Raw genomic sequence first — 24,010 nt, 5'->3', positions numbered from 1 at the left:
AATTCTACCAAACATTCAAAGAAGAAATAATACCTATTCTCCTGAAGCTGTTTCAAAAAAAATAGAAACAGAAGGAAAATTACCAAACTCATTCTATGAGGCCATTATTTCCTTGATCTCCAAACCAGGCAAAGACCCCAACAAAAAGGAGAATTACAGACTGATATCCCTGATTGAATATGGACACCAAAATTCTCAACAAGATCCTAGCTAATAGGATCCAACAGTACATTAAAATGATTATCCATCATGACCAAGTGGGATTCATCCCTGGGATGCAAGGGTGGTTGAACATTTGTGTATCGATCAGTGTGATACATCATATCAACAAGAAAAGAGTCAAGAACTATGTGATCCTCTTAATTGATGCAGAAAAAGCATTTGACAAAATACAGCATCCTTTCCTTATCAAAACCCTTCAGAGTGTAGGGTTAGAGGGTACATCCTCTACTTCGTAAAAACCATCTATGAAAAGCCTACAGCGAATATCATTCTCAATGGGGAAAAGCTAAAAGTCTTTCCTTTAAGATCAGGAACAAGAAAAGGATGCCCACTCTCGCCATTATTATTCAACATAGTACTAGAAGTCCTTGCAACAGCAATCAGACAACGAAAAGGGATAAAAGGTATTCAAATCAGCAAAGAAGAAGTCAAACTCTCTCTTCGCAGATGACATGATACTGTATATGGAAAGCCCAAAAGACTCCACCCCGAAGTTACTAGAACTTATAGAGCAATTCAGTAATGTCACAGGATATAAAATCAATGCTCAGAAATCAGTTGCATTTCTATACACAAACAATGAGACTGAAGAAAGAGAAATTAGGGAATCCATCCGATTTACAATAGCACCAAAAATCATATGTTATCTCAGAATTAACGAGAGACGTAAAGGATCTATATTCTAGAAACTACAAATCACTCTTGAAAGACACTGAAGAAGACAGAAAAAGATGGAAAAATATTCCATGCTCATTGATCGGAAGAATTAACATAGTTAAAATGTTGATGCTACCCAAAGCTATCTACACTTTCACTGCCATCCTGATCAAAATACCGATGACATTTTTCAAGGAACTGGAACAGCCCTTAAATTTGTGTGGAATCAAGGAAACCCCCAAATTGCCAAGGAATTGTTGAAAAGGAAAAACAAAGCTGGGGGCATCACGCTGCCAGATTTCAAGCCTACCAAAGCTGTGATACAAAGACAGCATGGTACTGGCACAAAAACAGACACATAGCCCAATGGAACAGAATAGAGAACCCAGAAATGGACCCTCGGCTCTTTGGGCAACTAATCTTTGACAAAGCAGGAAAAAACATCCAGGGGAAACAAGACAGTCTCTTCAATAAATGGTGCTGGGAAAATTGGACAGCTATATGCAAAAGAATGAAACTTGACCATTCTCTCACACCATACAAAAGATTAACTCCAAATGGATGAAAGACCTCAATGTGAGACAGGAATCCATCAAAATCCTAGAGGAGAACATAGGGTGCAACCTCTTTGACATCGGGCACAAACGTTTTCACGACACCATCTCAAAGGCAAGAGAAACAAAAGAAAAATGAATGCAGGGACTTCATCAAGATAAAAAGTTTCTGCACAGCCAAGGAAATAGTCAAAAAAACTAAAAGGCAGCCCACTGAATTGGAGATGTTTGCAAATGACACTACAGATAAAAGACTAGTATCCAAGATCTACAAAGAACTTCTCAAACTCAATACACATGAAACAAATAATCAAATCAAAAAATGGGCAGGAGTTATGAAGAGACAGTTTTCCAATGGCTGACACATGAAAAAATGTTCAAAATCATTAGCCATCAGGGAAATTCAAATCAAAACCACCTTGAGATATACCACCTTAACACCAGTTAGAATGGCAAAAATGGAAAGGCAGGAAACAACAAATGTTGGAGAGGATGTGGAGAAATGGGATCCCTCTTACGCTGTTGGTGGGAATGCAAGTTGGTACAGCCACTTTGGAAAATAGTGTGGAGGTCCCTTAAAAAGTTAAAAATAGAGCTACCCTATGATCCAGCAAATGCACTACTGGGTATTTACCCCAAAGGTACAGACGTAGTGAAGAGCAGGGCCATATGCACCCCAATGTTCATAGCAGCTCTGTCCACAATAGCTAAATTGTGGAAGGAGCCAAGATGCCCTTCAACAGATGACTGGATAAAGAAGATGTGGTCCATATATACAATGGAATATTACTCAGCCATCAGAAAGAACGATTACCCAATATTTACAGCAACATGGATGGGACTAGAGGAGATTATGCTAGGTGAAATAAGTCAAGCAGAGAAAGACAATCATATGGTTTCATTCATTTATGGAACATAAGAAATAGCAGGAAGATCGGCAGGAGAAGGAAGGGAAGAAGAAAGGGGGGGTAAACAGAAGGGGGAATGAACCATGAGATACTGTGGACTCTGGGAAACAAACTGAGGGCTTCAGAGGGGACGTGGGTGGGGCAATGGGATAGGCTGGTTATGGGTATTAAGGAGGGCACATATTGCATGGTGCACTGGGTGTTATATGCAAATAATGAATCATGGGACATTACATCAGAAACTAAGGATGTACTGTATGGTGACTAACATAACATAATAAAAAATTATTTTAAAAAAGCAAATTAAAAAAAATAAAAAAATACCAAATACAGATTATATTCTAAAAGGAAATGAGCTATACCTCTTTCCGTCTTGGAGAAAAAATGTTCAGAAATGAGGCTCTTTTTTGAAAAATGACATATCTAATGTTCAATTAAACATACAACACACTCCTACTATTGCTTTCATTTCTATCTTTGATTTCTCCAAATACTATGATGATCATGATGATCCAGTTGGAAAAGATCATCTTCAATTTTTTTTTTGTACATTCTGAACAGGGATTTATAGATTGAACTTAGTGTCTGAGATACTGAAATCAGAAGATGCAACCTTTTAGTAAAATATGACTAGCTGATAGGCCAGAACCCAATATTCAGTACTAAACTGAAAAACTTCAAGGACTTCTGGGACGATGATGCGGTAGGAGGATCCTAAGCTCACTTCATCCCAGAGACACATCTAAAGAACAGCTACCTCAGTGCAACTAACCCAGAAAATGATCTGAAGACTGGCAGAACAGACTTTCCACAGTTAATCATAGAAAGGAGACCACTTCGAAAATGGTAGGAATGGCAGTGACACAGTCAAGAACAAACTCCAGTGAGACCTCAAGTGGGAGGGATACCACAAGCATAGAAAGGCAAAGGGGCAGACCCCATACCAGGCATCCGAGGCACAGAGGATCTGAAGCGGGAAGAGGAGTCCCCATAATTGGTTTAAAAATCAGCAGGGCTTCACTTCATGAGTTTTTACAATTACTGGGGCTTAAAAATGAGTGAGCTTAGCCCTGGGAGAGGCAGAGGGCAATAGGAAAGTGAATCCACCCCCTTAAAGATCCAACATAACAACCCCCTGGAAGATAAGAGCATAGAAACAGCAGCTTGAAAAGCACCTGGGGTATATGTGAAGGAGATTTATTTACTAATCTCTGAATACATTCTGGAGAGTAGGGATTGTTAGGAAACTTTTCCAAGAACAAAAGAGCTGGGAGTCATCATCTCTCCACCCACCCGAAGCCTAGATAGCTAGACACCTGCAGGAATGAGCAAACACCCTCCACCTAACTTGCTAATACCATGCACACCACCCCTGCATTCTCCTTCAGATCTATTCCATCCAACCTATTCCACTTGGCAGAAGACACTCCAACATGGCTTATGCCCAATCTCATAATGTACGCAGCCCCAGCAGGGACTGCCACCACCAGAATGACTCCTGCCTTGGGGGAGAGGGGAAAATAATCATATACACCAATGTAACTGAAGCCCCAACAGACTGGGGGTAGGCATCTCATCTGACTGCTGGCCCTACTCAACAACAAAAGCCTCTCGAGAGACAAGACAGGGAGGGCACCCAATAGTTTGGTATGACTGCAGCTCAGGCACACTGGCCAAGAGCAGGCATCTGGTATGACTGCTGACACAATCCACTGTAAGTCTGTGGCAGCCCCAGACTGGCCCCTTAACAGCATGGGGACTAAACCCTGCCCAGTGCACCAGAAACAAACAAAATGGGCTAGTCCAGGCTATAGGACTAAAGGCAAATGTGGCTCAACCACAATAGCCTGCACATAACACACGTAGCTGAAATACCTGAAGGATGTTATGGTGAATAGGGGACATTGTGCTATAGAGCATCACAGGACTTCTTCATAAACCAGTACTTTTAAGATCGGAGATATAGCTGACTTTCCTAATACATAGAAACAAACAGAGTTATGGGTGGTTCAGTTGGTTAAGCATCTGATTCTTGATTTCAGCTCTGGTCTTGATCTCAGGGTCATGGGTTCAAGCCCACGTTGGGCTCCACACTGGCCGTGGAGCCTCCTTAAAAAAAAGACAATAAGAGGAGACAGAGGAATATGTCCCCAGTAAAAGAAAAGGACAAAAGCACAGCAAAAAAAGAAAGAAAGGGAACAGAGTTAGACAATAAGAGGAGACAGAGGAATATGTCCCCAGTAAAAGAAAAGGACAAAAGCACAGCAAAAGACCTAAACGTGAAACAGAAAATAAGCAATATGCCTGATAAAGAATTCAAAGTAATGGCTATAAATAGAGTCACTGGACTTGATAAAAGAGTTAAAGATCTCAATGAGATACTCAACAAACAGATGGAAATGTAAAAAAAAAAAAAAAAAAAAAAAAAAAAAAAAAAAAAAATCAAAGATGAAGATCTCAATAACTGAAGTTAATTTAAGAAATACTAGAGGGAATCAATAGCAGGTTAGAGGAGGCAGAAGAATGGATCAGTCAGCTGGAAGACAGAGTAATGGAAAACAAACAGGCTGAATAGCAAAAAGGAAAAAAGTATACTAAAAAGCGAGAATAGGTTAAAGGCAGTGAGCAACATCATTGAGCATAATAATATTTGCAGTATAGAGATTCCGGAAGGAAAAGACATAGAGAAGAAGGCATCAAATTTATTTGAAGAAGTAATCATTGAAAATTCCCAATGTGGGTAAGGAAACTGACATCCAGATCCAGAAAGCAAAGGGAATCCCCAAAAAAATCAACCCAAGAAGTTCCACACCAAAATTATATAATAATTATGTAATATTATTTTAATTAAAATGGCAAAATGTAGTGATAAAGAGAGAATTTTAAAAGCAACAAGAGAAAACATATGAAGGAACCCCCATAAGGCGATGAGCTGATTTCATAGCAGAAACTTTGCAGGCCAGAAGAAAATGGCATCATATATTATTCACAGTACAAGAAGTCAAAAACAAAAACAAAAAACCCTGTAGCCAAGAATATTCTACCCATTAAGGCTGTCATTCAGAAAAGAAGGAAAAATAAAGAATCTGCCAGACCAAAAAAAAAAAAAGTTACAGGAGTTCATCACCCCTAAACCAGCCCTACAAGAAGCCGTTAAAAGGAATTCTTTTAGTGGAAAGATAAAAACATAATCAAGAGGAAAAAAAAATATGAAAAGGAAACATATTAGAGATAAATTTAAACATAATAAACAGGTATATTAATCACTTACAAATCCAGTATGGAGGTTAAAGCACAAAAGCAGTAAAACCAATTACATCCTTAAAAATCAGTCAAGGGATCCACAAAATAAAAGGATATAAAGTATGACATATACATAAAACTTGTCAGGCAGGAGAGTAAAAACAGTGTTTTTAGAGTGGGTTCAAATTTCAGGAACTATTAATATAGATGGCTATATGCATATATATATATATATACACTATATATATAAACTATATATATAAAACAAAATGCAATAAGCACATACCTATCAATCATTACTTTGAATGTAAATGGACTAAATGCTGCAGTGAAAAGACACAGGGTAACTGAAGGTATAAAAAAGCAAGGCTCATCTACATGTTGACTACAAGAGTCTCAAATCAGACCTAAAGAGATACGCAGACTGAAAATGAAGGGGTGGTTAAAAACATTTACCACACAAATGAAAGTAAAGAGAAAGCTAGGGTAGCAATACATATATCATACAAAATAGAATTTAAAATAGAGATTGTAACAAGAGACAAAGACACTGTGAAATGATAAAGGTAACAATCCAACAAAAGGGTATAACAATTATAAATATTTATGCAACTTGCATGGGAGTACCTGAATACATAAAGCAACTATTAACAGATATAAAGGAAGAAACTGACAGTAGTAAAGTAATAGTAGCAGACTGTAATACCCAATTTACGTCAATAGATATATCATCCAGACAGAAAATCAACAAGTAAACTGGTTTTGAATGATACATTGAATCAGATGGACCTAACCAATATATTCAGAACATTCCATCCAAAAACAGAGTATACATTCTTTTCAAGCAAACATGAAACACTCTCCAGAATAGATAACGTTAGACCACAAAACAAGTCTCAATAAATTTAAAAAGATTGAAATCATATCATGCATCTTTTTGAACCCTAACAGTATGAAACTAGAAATCAATCGCAAGACAAATCTGGGAAGAACACAAGGATGTGGAGGCTAAATTAAGATTCCACTAAACAATAAATGAGTCAGCTGAGGAATCAAAAAGGAAATAAAAAAATACATTGAAACAAATAAAAATGAAAACACAATAGTCCAAAATCTTTGGGATGCAACAAAACCTGTTCTAAGAGGAATGATTATAGCAATACAGGACTACCTCAAGAAGGAAGGAAAATAAAAATAAACCACCTAACCAAACACCTAAAAGAGCTGGAAAAAGCAGAAAACATATAGCCCAAAGCTAGTAGAAGAAATGGCATAATAAAGATTAGAGCAAAAATAAATGAAATGGAGGGGGGGAAAGGACACAATCGAACAGATCAATGAAACCAGGAGCTAGCTCTTTGAAAAGATCAAAAAAATTGAGAAACCTTTAGCCAGATCCAACAAAAAAGGAGAAAGGCTCTAATAAGATCAAAAATCAGGCAAAAGAAATAAACTGACACCAAAGAAAAATAAAGGATTTTAAGAGAATATTACGAAATATTATATGCCAACAAACTGGACAACCTATAAAAAATAATTAATTCCTTGAGACCTAAGACCTTCTAAAACTGAATCAGGAAGAAATAGAAAATCTGAACAGACTAGCAGTGAAATTGAATCAGTAATCAAAAATCTCATATCACTTCACAAGTGAATTCTACCAAACATTTAAAGAAGAGGTAATATCTAATCTTCTCAAACCATTCCAAAAAATACAAGAAGTAGGAAAGATTTGAAATTCATCCTACAAGGCCAGTATTGCCTTGACCCCAAAACCAGATATAGACACTACAAAATGGAAAACTACAGGTCAATATCTCTGATGAACATCAATGCAAAAATCCTCAACAAAATATTAGTAAACCGAATCCAACAATACATTTTATGCTTATTTTTATTTATTTGTTTTCCCATTGTTTTTATTTAAATTCAATTAATATGATGTATTATTGGTTTCAGAAGTAGAGGTCAGTGATTCATCAGTCTTATATAAATACCCAGTGCCCATTACATCAAGTGCCCTCCTTAATGTCTATCACCCTATTACCCCATCCCTCTGCCTCCCTCCTCCTGTGATTAAGAGTCTCTTATGGTTTGTCTCCCTCCCTGGTTTTGTCTTGTTTTATTTTTTCCCTTTCTTCCCCTATGATCCTCTGCCTTGTTTCTTAAATTCCACATATCAGTGAGAATATATGATAATTGTCTTTCTCTGATTGACTTATTTCACTTTGCATAATACCCTCTAGTTCCATCCATGTCATTGCAAATGGTAAGATTTCATTTTTTTGATGGCTGAGTAGTATTCCAGTGTGTGTGTGTGTGTGACACACACACACACACACACACACACACACACACAATATCTTTATCCATTCATCTGTCAACGGACATCTGTGTTCTTTCCATAGTTTGGCTACTGTGGACATTGCTGCTATAAACATTGGGGTGCAGGTGGCCCCTTCAGATCAATACATTTGTATCCTTGGGGTAAATACTCAGTAGTGCATTTCTGGGTCACAGGGTAGCTCTATTTTCAACTTTTTGAGGAACCTCCATACTGTTTTCCAGAGTGGCTGCACCAGTTTGCATTCCCACCAAAAGTGTAAGAGGGTCCACCTTTCTCCACACCCTCACCAACAACTGTTGTTTCCTGAGTGGTTAATTTTGGCCATTCTGACTGGTGTGAGGTGGTATCTCATTGTGGTTTCGATCTGTATTTCCCTGATGCTGAGTCATGTTGAGCATTTTTTTGTGTGTCTGTTGGCCATTTATACGTCCTATTTGGAGAAATGTCCGTTCATGTCTTCTGCCCATTTCTTGATTGGATTATTTTAAAAAAGAATTCCCACAATCAATGGGGATTTAGTCCAGGGATGCAAGGATAGTTCAGTATTCACAAATCAATTAACTTGATACATCACATTAACAAGAGAAAAGATTACAAAAAAATGATCTCAATAGGTACAGAAACAGCATTTGACAAAGTATGTCACTCATTCATGATAAAAACTATCAATAAAGTAGGTTTAGAGGGAACATAGCTCAACATGATAAAGACCATGTACAAAACCCCACAGCTCATATGATACTCAATGGTAAAGAGCTGAGAGCTTTTCCTCTAAAATCAGAAATACAAGGAAGTCTACTCTCTCCACTTCCATTGAACAGTAATTCAAGTCCTAACACAGCCATCAGATAAGAAAAATAAAATGAAACAAAAGGCATCCAGGCACGCCTGGGTGGCGCAGTCAGTTAAGTGTCTGTCTTTGGCTCAGGTCATGATCCCAGGGTCCTAGGATCGAGTCCCGCATCAGGCTCCTTGCTCAGTGGGGAGCCTGCTTTCCCCTCTGCCTGCTGGTCCCCCTGCTTGTGCATGCTCTCTCTCTCACAAATAAAGAAAATCTTAAAAAAGAAATAAAAGGCATCCAAATTGCTAAGGAAGAAGTAAAACTTTCACTATTTGCAGATGACATGATACTTTATATAGAAAAACTTAAAACTCCACCAAAAGCTACTAAAACTGATAAATGAATTCGGTAAAGTCACAGGATACAAAATGAATATATAAAAATCTGTTGTATTTCTATGCACTAATAATGAATTAGCATAAAGAGAAATTAAGAAAACGATCTCGTTTACAAGTGCACCAAAAATTATAAAATACTTAGGAATCTGTTGTATTTCTATGCACTAATAATGAATTAGCATAAAGAGAAATTAAGAAAACAATCTCATTTACAACAGCACCAAAAATAATAAAATACTTAGGAATAAACTTAACCAAGGAGGTGAAAGACTTGTACTCTGAAAAACCATGAAACACTGATGAAAGAAATTACAAAGATGACACTAACAAATGAATGATATCCTGTGCTCATGGATTGCAATAACCAGTATTTCTAAAATGTCCATACTGCCCAAAACAGTCTATAGACTTTGTGCCTTACTCATAGAAATATTCAACATTTTTCACAGAACTAGAACAAAAAATCCTAAAATTTGTATGAAATAATAAAAGACCAGTTAAAGGAATCTTGAAAAAGAACAACAAAGTCAGAGGTATCACAATTCCAGATTTCAGGATAAATCACAAAATTGTACTAATCAAAACAGTACGGTACTGGTACAAAAACAGACATATTGATAAATGGAACAGAATGGGAGCCCAAAAATAACCCACACTTATATGTCAATTAATCAACAACAAAGGAGGCAAGACTATACAATGGGGAAAAGGCATTTTCTAACTAATGGTGTTGGGAGAAGTGAACTGCCAAAGCAAAGGAATGAAATTAGACCACTTTCTCACATCATACATAAAAATAAACTCAATACACATTAAAGACCTAAATGTGAGATCTGAAACCATGTAACTCCTAGAAGAAAACATACGAATTATTTCTTTGATGTGGGTCATAGTGAGATTTTTCTAGATATGTCTCCTCAGACAAGAGAAATGAAAGTAAATTTAAACTATATCGAAATAAAAAGCTTACACACAGCAAAGGAAACCATCAGCTACATAACAAGGTACCCTACTGAATGGGAGAAGACATTTGCAAATGATACATCGAATAAGGGGTTAATATCCAAAATATGTGAAAAAATTATGCAACTCAATACCAAAAAAACAAATAATATATTAAAAAATGGGCAGAGAACCTGAATAAATACTTCCCGGTAGAAAATATACAGATGGCCAACAGACACATGAATAAATACTCAACAACACTAATCATCAGGGAAACACAAATCGAAACAATGAGATAGCACCTCACACCTGTCAGAATGGCTAAAATCAAAAAGATAAGAAATAACAAGTGTTGATGAGGATGTGGAGATAGGGGAATCCTTGTACACTGTTAGTGGGAATGCAGACTGGTGCAACTACTGTGGAAAGCAGTATGGAGAGTCCTCAAAAAATTAAAAATAGAATTATCACATGATACAGTAATTCCACTACTGGATATTTAACCAAAGAAAGCAAAAACACTAATCTGAGAAGATATCTATGTATCTTGTATTTGCAGCATTATTTATAGTAGCCAAGATATGGCAGTAACCCAAATATCCATTTGTAGATATATGATTAAAGTAAAATGTATATACCAAAGATATATCCACTGGAATATTATTTAACTGTAAAAAAGAATGGAGATCTTGTCATTTTCAACAACATCAATGGACCTAGAGGTTAAAATGCTAAGTGAAGTAAGTCAGAGAAACACAAATACCACATAATTTCACTCATTTGTAGAATTTAAGATACAAAACAAACAAAAAAGAAAAAAAAAGGATCAACAACAACAAAACCCAGACAAGTAAAAACAAAGAACCACAAACAGGTGGTTGTAGGACGGGAGATGGATGGAGTGATGGGGAAATAAGTAAAGGAGATCAAGAGTAAACTTACCTCCATGAGCATGGGTAATGTGTAGAATTGTTGAATCATATTCAACATACCTGAAACTAACACTGCATGTTAATTATACTCCAATTTAAAAAATTATATGAGGATTGATGTCTGGGAACATAGGAAAACAGGAAGCCCTGGTTTCTGCCAAGTCTCTAGTCCCCTCCTTGCCTCACTAGACACAATGTGTATCATGTGGTTATTTGGAGCTGTAGATGAGAGCTTTGTGCATTCTCCCTTCAGATATGGAGAGTAAACTGGAAAAATAAATGAGCTAATTCTCTTTATAAACTTTTTCTTTTTTTTTAAAGAGCCAGAACAGCTGAAAAATATCTAAACAGCGCTTAGGTAGTTGAGAAGTCTTTTTTCAGTGTCCTAGGGAAGTGTTATCAGACTACATGTGTGAAAGCAGTATTGAATTACAGAGCATATCATCCCAAAACATCCTGGAAAACTTTAACATGTACAACAATGATAAAATGGTCACTATTTATGAAGTGCTTCTTATATATCAGGGACTTTAAGTACATGGTCTCATTTAATCCTTTCCACGATATTTGGAGATAGGATCCATGTCCAACAGCTAAAGAAGTAAAGAGAGTTTCCTACTTTATCAAGATTATACCGCTGGTGAGATGTGGGGCCCATGTTTAATCTTGCAACAATCTGATCTAAAAAAATATGTTCTTTCTACAACATAATATCTCCCAAGAAGTTCTCTAGGAGGGGCTGCTTATGGTGGGAGAAATACGCTCTAATTAGAAGCAATATTTCCAGCTAAATGGTACCAAAGGACCTAAAGTTTTTTAAAATCAAACCAGAGAAAAATTATTTCTGCACTTTAAGACCTACCATTCCCTCCTTTCACCTTTAGAATAATTAGGAGACACAGAGGCAATCAAAGAGAGAAACCCACTCTTTTCCTGGCCCCACGGAAGTTCAGATCAAGGGTTGCAGGGGGTGTTCTGACATAGCAAAGGTGTAGGTGTCATTAGACTTAGAAAGATTCCAAAATGCCTTCCAGGATGGGCTGCTCACTGCAAAAAGCAGATTCAAGGGATGCTTTGAGCAAGGAGTTGGTTTTGTGACCAAAACAATTTACTTTGGAATTACCCAAGCCAGACAAAATGAGTACAAATGAAAGGCAAAGGGAAGCATGATGTGAGGTTAATAACCTTAACTGGGGATGTCCCCAAAAAGAGAAGCTGACCAGACAGAATGAAAATGACAGTGGGGAGGATAGCACTAGTGGCTACCACCTGAGGAAACTGCGGTTTTAAAATTGGATTTCATTAATTGAAAGCAATAAAATGAGGCAGTGAAACAAATGCTTTGAGAGGAAAGAACAAACTAGTAATGGGTAAATCTCAAAAACCTAGTGATATTAACATACTGAGTTTATTGGATTAGGAGGAAAGTGTGTAAAGTAACTGAACGTCAAGCTTGTAACATTTGTTTTCTTTGAAGATGTCTGTTCTGCAATATATCACCTGCAAAATATCATATCTAACATTGGAAATATAAATGTTAGCTCTATATTGATTCATTTTAGAAGTGGTTAGACCCTCAAAGCTTATAGCTTACTAAAATAATTGGTCAATATTACTACTCTGAAACTGAAAACTTCTAATATGCCATCTTGGTGCATACACACACACACACAAAAGTTATAAGGAATAAAAATATGAAAGAGCTTCTAGAAAAAGAATGGAAGAAAAAGGGAAAATCTTATATGAAATTTTCTTTGAACTGTCCTTGCTCAAAATTCTGGTTAAATATGGTAGTTTGAGTACATGTTATCTGCTCTCCCTCAAGAAAATCAACTAAAAGGAGCACAAGGAAATTAAATATGTATAAACCCACAAGCACAAAAAGAATGGAGAAATGGTAATAAGAGATAAGAAGTTGAGTATTTTTTTAATGGATTTAACAGACTAGTGGTAATTGATGTAGTGACATAAAGCTGCAATTTAAGTGCTGGAAGAGAAGAAATATGATTCACCCAAAGAATTAGAAAGTGTTATAACTTGGAGTCACCTGGTAAATCAGAAGGCGTGAAGCTAAAAATTAAGGATTGGTTGAAAGTCTATATGCAAAGAAGTCAGGTCTCCAGGCAAGAGTACTGAGTTTCCAACTCTGAGGAGACTGAACAGAAGAGGCCCCCTCAGAACACCAGGGGTCTTGGTAGATTGGGTGTGTTATGAGGCTAAACTTGAGAAATTTAGTGATAATATATACTTTGAATAATGGAACTTAAGCACCTTCCTGCTCTGCTCACAGAAGGCTTCAGTCAGACCCAACCCCCAACGAGGAAGTTCTACTCTAGATACTGGAGTTCAGTGATGCCCAACAAAAAAGGATCATTTTACTAAGGAATCCACTTGCCAATAAGACCCCTCACAAATTGACATTCCAGTCATTTTCTAGTGCATAAAACTTATTTATGAATGGAAAAGTAAGCTTGGCATGTGAGAAAAATCTATAATATAAGAGGAACAAAATCAGTCAAATGATAATAGAAACCCAGTAGAAAAGAAATGTTGCAAAAACAAAAGAAGTGGGGCACCTGGGTGGCACAGCGGTTAAGCGCCTGCCTTCGGCTCAGGGCGTGATCCCGGCATTATGGGATCGAGCCCCACATCAGGCTCTTCAGCTATGAGTCTGCTTCTTCCTCTCCCGCTCCCCCTGCTTGTGTTCCCTCTCTCGCTGGCTGTCTCTATCTCTGTCGAATAAATAAATAAAATCTTAAAAAAAAAAAAAAAAGAAACAAAAGAAGTTATTTTTTAAAAACCTGTTTCTAATATCCTTAAAGACACAAGAAGATCACAACCAGAAAAAGATATACAAAGGAGAGAAATCATTAGGTAGTGCATGTAGGTGGTAAAATTAGAAACAAACTTGAGAATGATTGCACTAAAGGCAGAAAGTAGCTCCCTATCAAGTATATTGGTGGGGAGCGGAAGAGTGTGTTGTGACTGGGAGGGACACATTGGGAACTGAGTTTATTGGATTAGGAGGAAAGTGTGTAAAGTAACTGAACGTCAAGCTTGTAACATTTGTTTTCTTTGAAGATGTCTGTTCTGCAATATATCACCTGCAAAATATCATATCTAACATTGGAAATATAAATGTTAGCTCTATATTGATTCATTTTAGAAGTGGTTAGACCCTCAAAGCTTATAGCTTACTAAAATAATTGGTCAATATTACTACTCTGAAACTGAAAACTTCTAATATGCCATCTTGGTGCGCGCACACACACACACACACACACACACACACAAGTTATAAGGAATAAAAATATGAAAGAGCTTCTAGAAAAAGAATGGAAGAAAAAGGGAAAATCTTATATGAAATTTTCTTTGAACTGTCCTTGCTCAAAATTCTGGTTAAATATGGTAGTTTGAGTACATGTTATCTGCTCTCCCTCAAGAAAATCAACTAAAAGGAGCACAAGGAAATTAAATATGTATAAACCCACAAGCACAAAAAGAATGGAGAAGTGGTAATAAGAGATAAGAAGTTGAATATTTTTTTTATGGATTTAACAGACTAGTGGTAATTGATGTAGTGACATAAAGCTGTAATTTAAGTGCTGGAAGAGAAGAAATATGATTCACCCAAAGAATTAGAAAGTGTTATAACTTGGAGTCACCTGGTAGATCAGAAGGCGTGAAGCTAAAAATTAAGGATTGGTTGAAAGTCTATATGCAAAGAAGTCATGTATTCAGGTCTCCAGGCAAGAGTACTGAGTTTCCAACTCTGAAGAGACTGAACAGAAGAGGCCCCCTCAGAACACCAGGGGTCTTGGTAGATTGGGTGTGTTATGAGGCTAAACTTGAGAAATTTAGTGATAATATATACTTTGAATAATGGAACTTAAGCACCTTCCTGCTCTGCTCACAGAAGGCTTCAGTCAGACCCAACCCCCAACGAGGAAGTTCTACTCTAGATACTGGAGTTCAGTGATGCCCAACAAAAAAGGATCATTTTACTAAGGAATCCACTTGCCAATAAGACCCCTCACAAATTGACATTCCAGTCATTTTCTAGTGCATAAAACTTATTTATGAATGGAAAAGTAAGCTTGGCATGTGAGAAAAATCTATAATATAAGAGGAACAAAATCAGTCAAATGATAATAGAAACCCAGTAGAAAAGAAATGTTGCAAAAACAAAAGAAGTGGGGCACCTGGGTGGCACAGCGGTTAAGCGCCTGCCTTCGGCTCAGGGCGTGATCCCGGCATTATGGGATCGAGCCCCACATCAGGCTCTTCAGCTATGAGTCTGCTTCTTCCTCTCCCGCTCCCCCTGCTTGTGTTCCCTCTCTCGCTGGCTGTCTCTATCTCTGTCGAATAAATAAATAAAATCTTAAAAAAAAAAAAAAAAAGAAACAAAAGAAGTTATTTTTTAAAAACCTGTTTCTAATATCCTTAAAGACACAAGAAGATCACAACCAGAAAAAGATATACAAAGGAGAGAAATCATTAGGTAGTGCATGTAGGTGGTAAAATTAGAAACAAACTTGAGAATGATTGCACTAAAGGCAGAAAGTAGCTCCCTATCAAGTATATTGGTGGGGAGTGGAAGAGTGTGTTGTGACTGGGAGGGACACATTGGGATGTGAAAGTGTGGCCGTGTTTCATTTCTTCATTTGTGTTGTTGTTAGTATCGGCTTTATTACCAATTGTAAAACTGTACATTTAAATTTTGTGCACCTTTCTATATGTATATCCTATGTCATACACACACATACATGGACACACAATGAAAAGGACCAAAAACAGCAATCAGAGAACGCGGAAGGGCTCTTGGAAAATACAATTCTGACAATATCCCTGGATACCTTCAGGAAAAAAAGCCTGGAGGAAGTTGAGAAATCTGGAAAGTAGGAAGAAAAAAGACAAGGGGTGGTGTATTTGTAATTTGAAGATGATATAAAGATAGCTTTTCCCCAAAATAACCCATAGAATTAAAAAGAGGAAGAGTCCATTTTAATCAAAAACAACAGTGTGGTAAAAAACCAAAACACAAAATAGAAGCTAGGGCGGGGTAAGCACAGTGCAAATTGAACTGGGCTCCTTGTGGGCAGAAGCAGAGAGCTGACATTCAGGCCACAGACACCAGAAATTCCAGCAAAGAATAGCTTTCCACAGTGAGGGGTCTATCCTAAAGGCAAAACATGAATTCCTTGCTTGAAACAGAATGGCAGGCATGGACCAGCTACTAATCTTCTCTGGTCCTGGGTGAAATTCTAGAAGCAGAGATAGAGTTAAACATGGAATCACAGATACATATATTATATTTGGAGGAAGGAGAGTAACCCTGAGGAAGAAAGAGACCAAGAGACTGGCCTTGTGACCAAACACACAGCAGCCAGGATTCAGAGCTGGAAGAAAAGAACATCGGCCTCAAATCAGACACAGCTCTGTGGGATTTGCCTATCCTAATAATGCCTCGAACCTACCTTAAATTTACACAGCGTTATATGTCAATTATATCTCAATAAAAAATAAATAGAACATTCGAAATAAAAAAATTAATTAAAAAAAAAACTAAATAAATCATGGCTCTAATCTCCCTGTAAAATGCCTTCTTCCACCTATGTTAAAGAGCAGATCCAGGAAAAATGAAACATATTCCCAAATGAGTAATCAGCACTAATTAAAAATGATTTATTTTTTAAAAATGTAAAACGGATATGTTAGGTAGAAGCTAGACATGAGCAGTCGAAGGACCTTGGAGGCAGAGTCCCAAGCCCTTGAAAGGGAATGATGGAGACATGAACTGGAGGCAAGGCCATAATAAATAAGCTACACATTATAAGCCCGGGGGCACAACATTCTGACCTTGTAGCTTCCAAGACCAAAGAGACACGGGTACAGAACATGAGCTCTCCTCTTCCACCTCCACTTCAGGGTAACACTTAGATTCATTATAATGCATTTGCACTGCAGGGACAGCCCCTCCTGATGGAGAAAGGCTGCCATGAAGTTTCTGGCACAAACCCTGTAGGATCAAAAACTCCCCTTCCCAACCTGTGGGAGGGGTCTCCCAAATGACTGACTACAGCCTCCGTTGGAGACCACCCCTTGTATGTCATACCTCCTTCCAGCCTGGAGAGACCCAGTAATCTTCAACCTCAAAACAACCAAGGGCCCTGCCAGTCCCACCTCTGGAACCTGCGGGCTCTTCACCTTGAGAGTGTACTTTTGCTTTAGTAAACTGCTTTGTGCTTGCTACTTTCCTTCTGGCTATCTCTATCCTGAGTGCAGATCCCCATGTAAATCTTCTCATGGGGGATCCAAGGCAAGAGACCTCCCTTCACACAATGCAGACTCTCTCGCCCCTAGCAGATGGAGAACAGAAGCAGAAACCAACAGGTAAAGAAAGTTCGCCGGGGGGTGCCTGGGTGGCTCAGTGGGTTAAGCTTCGGCCTCTGGCCCAGGTCATGATCCCAGGGTCCTGGGATCCAGCCCCACATCAGGCTTCCTGCTCAGTAGGGAATCTGCTTCTCCCTCTCCTTCTGCCCCTCCCCCTGCTCAGGCTCTCATGCTCTCTTGCTCTCTCTCTCTAATAAATAAATAAAATCTTTAAAATAAAAAAGTTCACCAGGAAAAAAAAATATATATATATATATATATGGCCATTGAAATGCAGCTGAAAATTGTAACCACATATTTTGCCTTGGTTCATAACACTAACAAAAAAAGACTACATAATGTATCAATCACCTCACTGAGCCAAAAAAGACAAAAGAATAGAATATGTAAGCTCGAGAAAAAGCTGGTAAGAAAGTAAATGATGAAATATGAAAAGATAACTCAAGAGAAAAGTGGAGCACCTGCACCCCAAAATTTACAGCAGCAATGTCCACAATAGCCAAACTATAGAAAGAGCCCAGATGTCCATTGACAGATGAATGGATAAAGAAGATGTGGTGTGTACACACACACACACACACACACACACACACACAAATGGAATGTTACGCAGACATCAAAAAAAGAAATCTTGCAATTTGCAACGACATGGATGGAACTAGAGAGTATTATGCTAAGTGAAATACTCAGAGAAAGACAATTATATGATCTTGCTGATATGTGGAATTTAAGAAACAAGGCAGAGGATCATAGGGCAAGAGAGGAAAAAATGAAACAAGATGAAACCAGAGAGGGAGACAAACCATAAGAGACGCTTAATTATAGGAAACAAACTGAGGGTTGCTGGAGGGGAGGGAGGTGGATGGATGGGGTCACTGAGTACACTTCCACTTCCCTTCATTTCCATATCCTAGTTCTGCCAGACCAAGGTGCTACTGACATTTCATGCTGAATGACTCTGTGGTGGGGGCCATTCCGTGTGGTTGTGGGGCAGCAGCCCTGGCCTCCACCCACCAGATGCCAAAATCACTCTCTTTCCAAGTGTGACAATGAAAAATGTGTCCAGATGTAGCTAAATGTCCCCTGTGTGGCAAAAATGCCCCTGGTTGAGAATCACTGTTCTAGGCTAGTGGTGAATAAATATTTAAGCAAATAGACCAATTACAGAAAAACTTCAAATGTTTATGGACTGAATTTTTAAATAAAAAATGAAGAGTACAAAATAAAAGGAAGAGTACTTTATTAATCCGTTTTAAAAGTATGTAATATTAGGGCCCCTGGGTGGCTCAGTTAGTTAAGCATCTGCCTTCAGCTCAGGTCATGGTCCCAGAGTCCTAGGATCGAGTCCTGCATCAGGCTCCCTGCTCAGCGGGGAATCTGCTTCTCCCTCTACCCCTTCCCCTGGCTAGTGATCTCGTTCTCTCTCACACTCTCTCTCTCGAATAAATAAAATCTTTAAAAAAGTATGTAATATTACAAGTATGTGTTCTTAAACCTTAGAATACTTAATTATTACTGAGTTCAATAAAATCAATGGGAAAATCAGCTAGTCATTAACAGCTAGTCATTAACATATGGGCATATTTGAAAAGCAGCAACATGTAAATAGCTTTCATTTGTTTATTTATTCATTCAACAAGTATTTTTACTCAGAGTCACAGAAATGCCAGGACAATGTCCTATACATATGACAAAAAGACAAGATCCTTGCCTTCCAGAAGCTGAGAGAGTTACTACCTTTCCCCCACCCCAAATCAACCACAGGCTGTTTGTGCCTAGGCAGCCCTGGAGCCTTAACTGTTTCTGAGACTTAGAGTTGTAGGATTTTTCTGGAGGAGGCAGCAATTTGAACGCTTCACTCCCTGTCCCCATCTATGACTTACAGTGTGTACAAAACTGATTGTGTGCTGTTGACTCCTGGGAACTCCTACTCCTTATGGGCACTTTAAGAGAAAATTTTGAACTTTCCCTCGGGCAGAGATCGACAGCTAATAAAACCTCTCCTTAACGGTTGTTGGAATTGTAGAGCAATAAAGTCTACATTTATTGATTAAATTTTTACCTAAGCTTTCACTCAAGTGAACCTTTTAATGTGGAGTCTAAACTAGGAACACAAGGTTTGCCTGAAATCGGACTCTGCTAACAACAGTTTTAGCAACTGAATCAAATTTCTATCAGCAAATGATTCTTTCTTTTCTGAACATGCTGCTGGAAAGCCTAAGCACTGTATCAGCTACAGCATGACCACACTGATAATTTAACTTGTCTTATAAGGAACTTAAGTTTGTAAATATTAGAGGATATAAATAATATTTTGATTATTTTCACCTATTGGCAGATTTGGATCAGAAGACCTCTAGATACTAGAGACTTTTAAGTCTCAGTTTCTTAGCCAATGGTATAGTCCCTCACTGTATTTTTAAGTTTTAAGACAGTATTGGTAAATTCTGACTACTGGCCTGCCACTAAAATTTTTAAACTTACGTGTTTTTGACCCAGGAAAATGGTGATGGTTTTCTGATATGGAACATAGAGACAGTGTATGCCCATTTTCTACTTATTGTTATAAAGATCTATAAAGGGCTGGTAATAGATTAAAAACATTTTCGGGATATTATGGAGAAAATACTAGATAAATTTAAGATTGCATTGCTCTTACTATGTAGGTGCATAAAACTGGCCGTCAGCTCTCAAGGTCTGTAAATGATAAATGACTCCTGTTCTAAATGGAGATTTACCCTTATAGTCATACTGCATCCTATTCGTGGCTTATAGTTCTCTGTTCAATGCCAGTCTTTTTCTGTTGAGGGGAAAGGTGTGATTAAAGAGCTCCTGTGACCATATCAGAAACCAGCCCTGACCACTGCTGCTGCAGCACACCGAAGTATCTTATAAATAATTTATGAACCTCGAAGGTCCGGCTCTGGGAGATACTCACCTTTTCTCCATCTGTGCACCACACCTCATTCATCAAAATCGAGACCAGCACATGCAGTTCTGCTTCAAGACGGGTAGAGCTATACATACAATAAATAATCAGGTCCACCAGCATGACTCTGCTGCTGCCCAAAGACCACTTGCAGGAATTCTGGGAGCTATCTATTTTGACCATGAACCCTGACCAACTATACCATAGGAAAGAAAGGGTGAAATACCTTTTTATAACTGACAAATACTACTATGAAAAGGAACACCGAAGGTGGTTTTAGATGTTGGCAAAACTGCCTAAGAAGTTTAATTATGATGATGTAGTCCCAATGGCGGCTTTAAAAACTGTAACTTTTTAGAATGTTCCCTGTGACTGAATGTTGCATGAGACTTGCCAGTGGAATTTCTCCCATTACAAATTGTCTCAAAGGAAAATACTGTTGCACATACATCGAATTTGCTTTCTAAATTATATAGAATGTAAGAGAATTTTATCACCAAATATATTGAGCAGAACCAATACTTTTAACAGACTACACATACCAAACTGAAACTGCGCATTTATACCTTATTCACAAATATTTCAAATTTCTCATTTTATCACATTGGTATTGATATAAAAATGTGATAACATAGTTAACTCTTGTCTACAATTTGAAGGACAGACTCTTAAGTTATGAGCTACTCCCTACATTTTATTAGATCTTCTTACTCTTTAGAGTAACAAGCAATAGCTTTGAACTTAATTTCATTAGTGATTTCTGCCCAAGGACACTGTAATATTTATTAGGGATTTAAAAATTAATTTTCTCTTAAAGAATTATTTGAAAATAATGGTCTTTTGATAAAATATAAGTGACTTTATATGTAACTATACATCAAAAGGTATAAATTCCTTAGCATATATAATAATGCTCTATATTTACAAAAACACAGTTATTAAAATATTTCCACAAGTACACTGAAAAATGTGAGGCATTTATTATTGCTTTGGCAAGATTAACTTTCTTAATTGTAAGGGAATCAGAGTTGTATCTACTTATGTCTGCTTATTATGTGTGCAAACCTTTTTTGAATAACAATTGCAGGATAGGTAAAAAGGAGTAAAATAGAACTCATATCTTGAGGATGTTCATAATTTTTAAAGAAACAGATTATAAATTATAATATAATATGATGGCATGACAAAATAAAAGTATAGGTAAAATTCTAGCACCCAGTAAGGTGTGGCTGATTCAGACTGAAGTTTAGGAAAGTCTTTATAAAAGAGGTATCATTTGAAATAGGTCTTGACAAATGAGTCAGATTTTACAGAGAAGCAGGATATAAGAGGGAATAGCACGGAGATTTAAAAAACAAGTTGTGTTTTAGTACAAATACATGATTCACATTAATGCATGCTGAAATGATATCTCTGATAAGGGGTTAAGATCAAAAATATACAAAGAACTTATACAACTCAATACCAAAAATAACAAATAATCCTAATTAAAAATGGGCAGAGGGCGAGAATAGACAGTTCTTCAAAGAAGACATATAGACACATGAACAGGCCAACAGACACATGAAAAGATGCTCAATGTCACCAATCACCAGGAAAATGCAAGTCAAACCTACAATGAGACATCACCTTACACCTGTCAGAATGGCTAAAACAAAAGACATAAGAAATAACAAGTGTTAGTGAGGACGTGGAGAAAAAGGAACCCCAATACATTGTTGGTGGGAATGTTAATTGGTGCAGCTATTGTAGAAAACAGTATGGAGTTTCCTCAAAAAATAAAAAATAGAAATACCATATGATCCAGTAACTTTACTACCAGGTATTTACCCAAAAAAAATGAAAACACTAATTCAAAAAGATAAATGCACCCCTGTGCTTACTATAGTATTTACAATAGCCAAGATACAGAAGCAAACTAAGTGTCCATTAATAGAAGGAAGATGTGGTATGCATATACGTACATACGTACACGTACACACACACACACACACACACACACACACACACAGAGGAATATTATGCAGCCATGAAAAGGAATGAGATCATGCCATTTGCAACAACATGCATGGACCCGGAGGGTATTACGCTCCATGAAATAAATTAGACTGAGGATGATAAATGCCACATGATTTCACTTATATGTGGAATCTAAAAAACAAAACAAATGAATAAGCAAACAAAAATCAAAATCAGACCTATAAATACAGAGAACAAACTGATGGATGCCAGAGGAGAGAGATGTGGGGTTTCAGGAAAGTAGGTGAAGGGGAGTAGGAGATATAGGCTTCCAGTTATAAAATAAATAAGTCATGGGAAAAAATATACAGCATGGGGGGGGAATTAATGCATGCTGTAAAATTTCTATATCAGCTACCACAAATAAATGACAAGGAGTTAGCTAAATTTTGAAAGAAATAGTGGTAAAATTATTAAATTATCTCAATACTGTCCTTTACTATTTGTTTTTCCTTTCTTTATTTTTTACAGATTTAGCATGTTTCTCTCCATATCCCTTTGCTCTTACCACATCAGTGCACACCCCTCTGACTCACAAATGCCAACACGTGGGTTTTTTTGCTCGAAGGCTCTCTATAACCCTGAAGCCATCTTAGCCAGCCTCACTCTAGACATAGAATACCTAAGAGTGAACACCCACGGGTGCGGGCTCAACCAGGGCTGATGGAAATTGGGATGTAAATATCTGCTTGTGCTCCCTCTCTCGCTGGCTGTCTCTCTCTCTGTCAAATGAATAAATAAAAATCTTTTTAAAAAAAGTGTACATTGGGATAAAAGTACATTAAATAAAATAAAATTAACATGAGCAAGAAATAAACTTTATTTATAATAAGCCACTGAAACTATGAGGTCATTTGTTCCTGAAGAGTAACAGAGCTTGTTCTGAGTAAAAACAAATATATTAGGGAAAAGACGGCATATATAAAATTAGAATAAAAGACATTATAAATAACAAAGAAGGTACTTGGAAAAGAGATTCTTGTGCTTCAGGAAAAAGACAGTGTATTTACCAAGGAACACAGGTGGACCAAACTGTGGAGATCTGGGGGGAAAAAGGTTTATATAGGAATTTTAGCAGAACAGCAATGAATTTTTAAGATTATAGGTGGAGAAAATGGAAAGGAAATGAATCTATATAAAGATGAGTTCAATTTCTTAGCTCCCAATTCTGCTTTATCCACGAAATTCTCTGTCTCATTAAACACTGCCACTATTTTCCTGGTCACTGAAACAAAATTTGCACACATTTAATTCTATACCTTTACCCTCCCCTCTCAGAGCCAACCCCTCCCCAGCCCCATTCAATGGGCAGGTCTTGCCAATTCTACTCCTAAATATTTCTCAGATCCCCTTTTCATGCTCTTGACTGCTCTCAGAGTCAGAATCTCACCTTCTCTTATTTGGCCCAATGCAGCACACTGGCTGTCAGTCTCCTTTTTACCTGAACTTCCAGCCTCCATACTCTGGACAGAATGAGTGATGGAAAAGGCAAATCTGATCACCTGACCCCCCCTTTACAATCTGTCAACAATCTACATATCCTCAAGCGGAGTGAGAAAAACAATCACTGGGATGTAGAAGAAAATATTAGAAACTTCACATATTTCTATTTTATCCAATAAAATAAATTACTAATGCCTAATATGCAGAGACAACAAAATATGTAAGAAATTTATAAATAC

This window comes from Ursus maritimus, unplaced genomic scaffold, assembly GCF_017311325.1.
Source record: "Ursus maritimus isolate PB19 unplaced genomic scaffold, ASM1731132v1 scaffold_28, whole genome shotgun sequence".
Taxonomy (NCBI): domain Eukaryota; kingdom Metazoa; phylum Chordata; class Mammalia; order Carnivora; family Ursidae; genus Ursus; species Ursus maritimus.
This window is presented reverse-complemented; position numbering follows the sequence as displayed.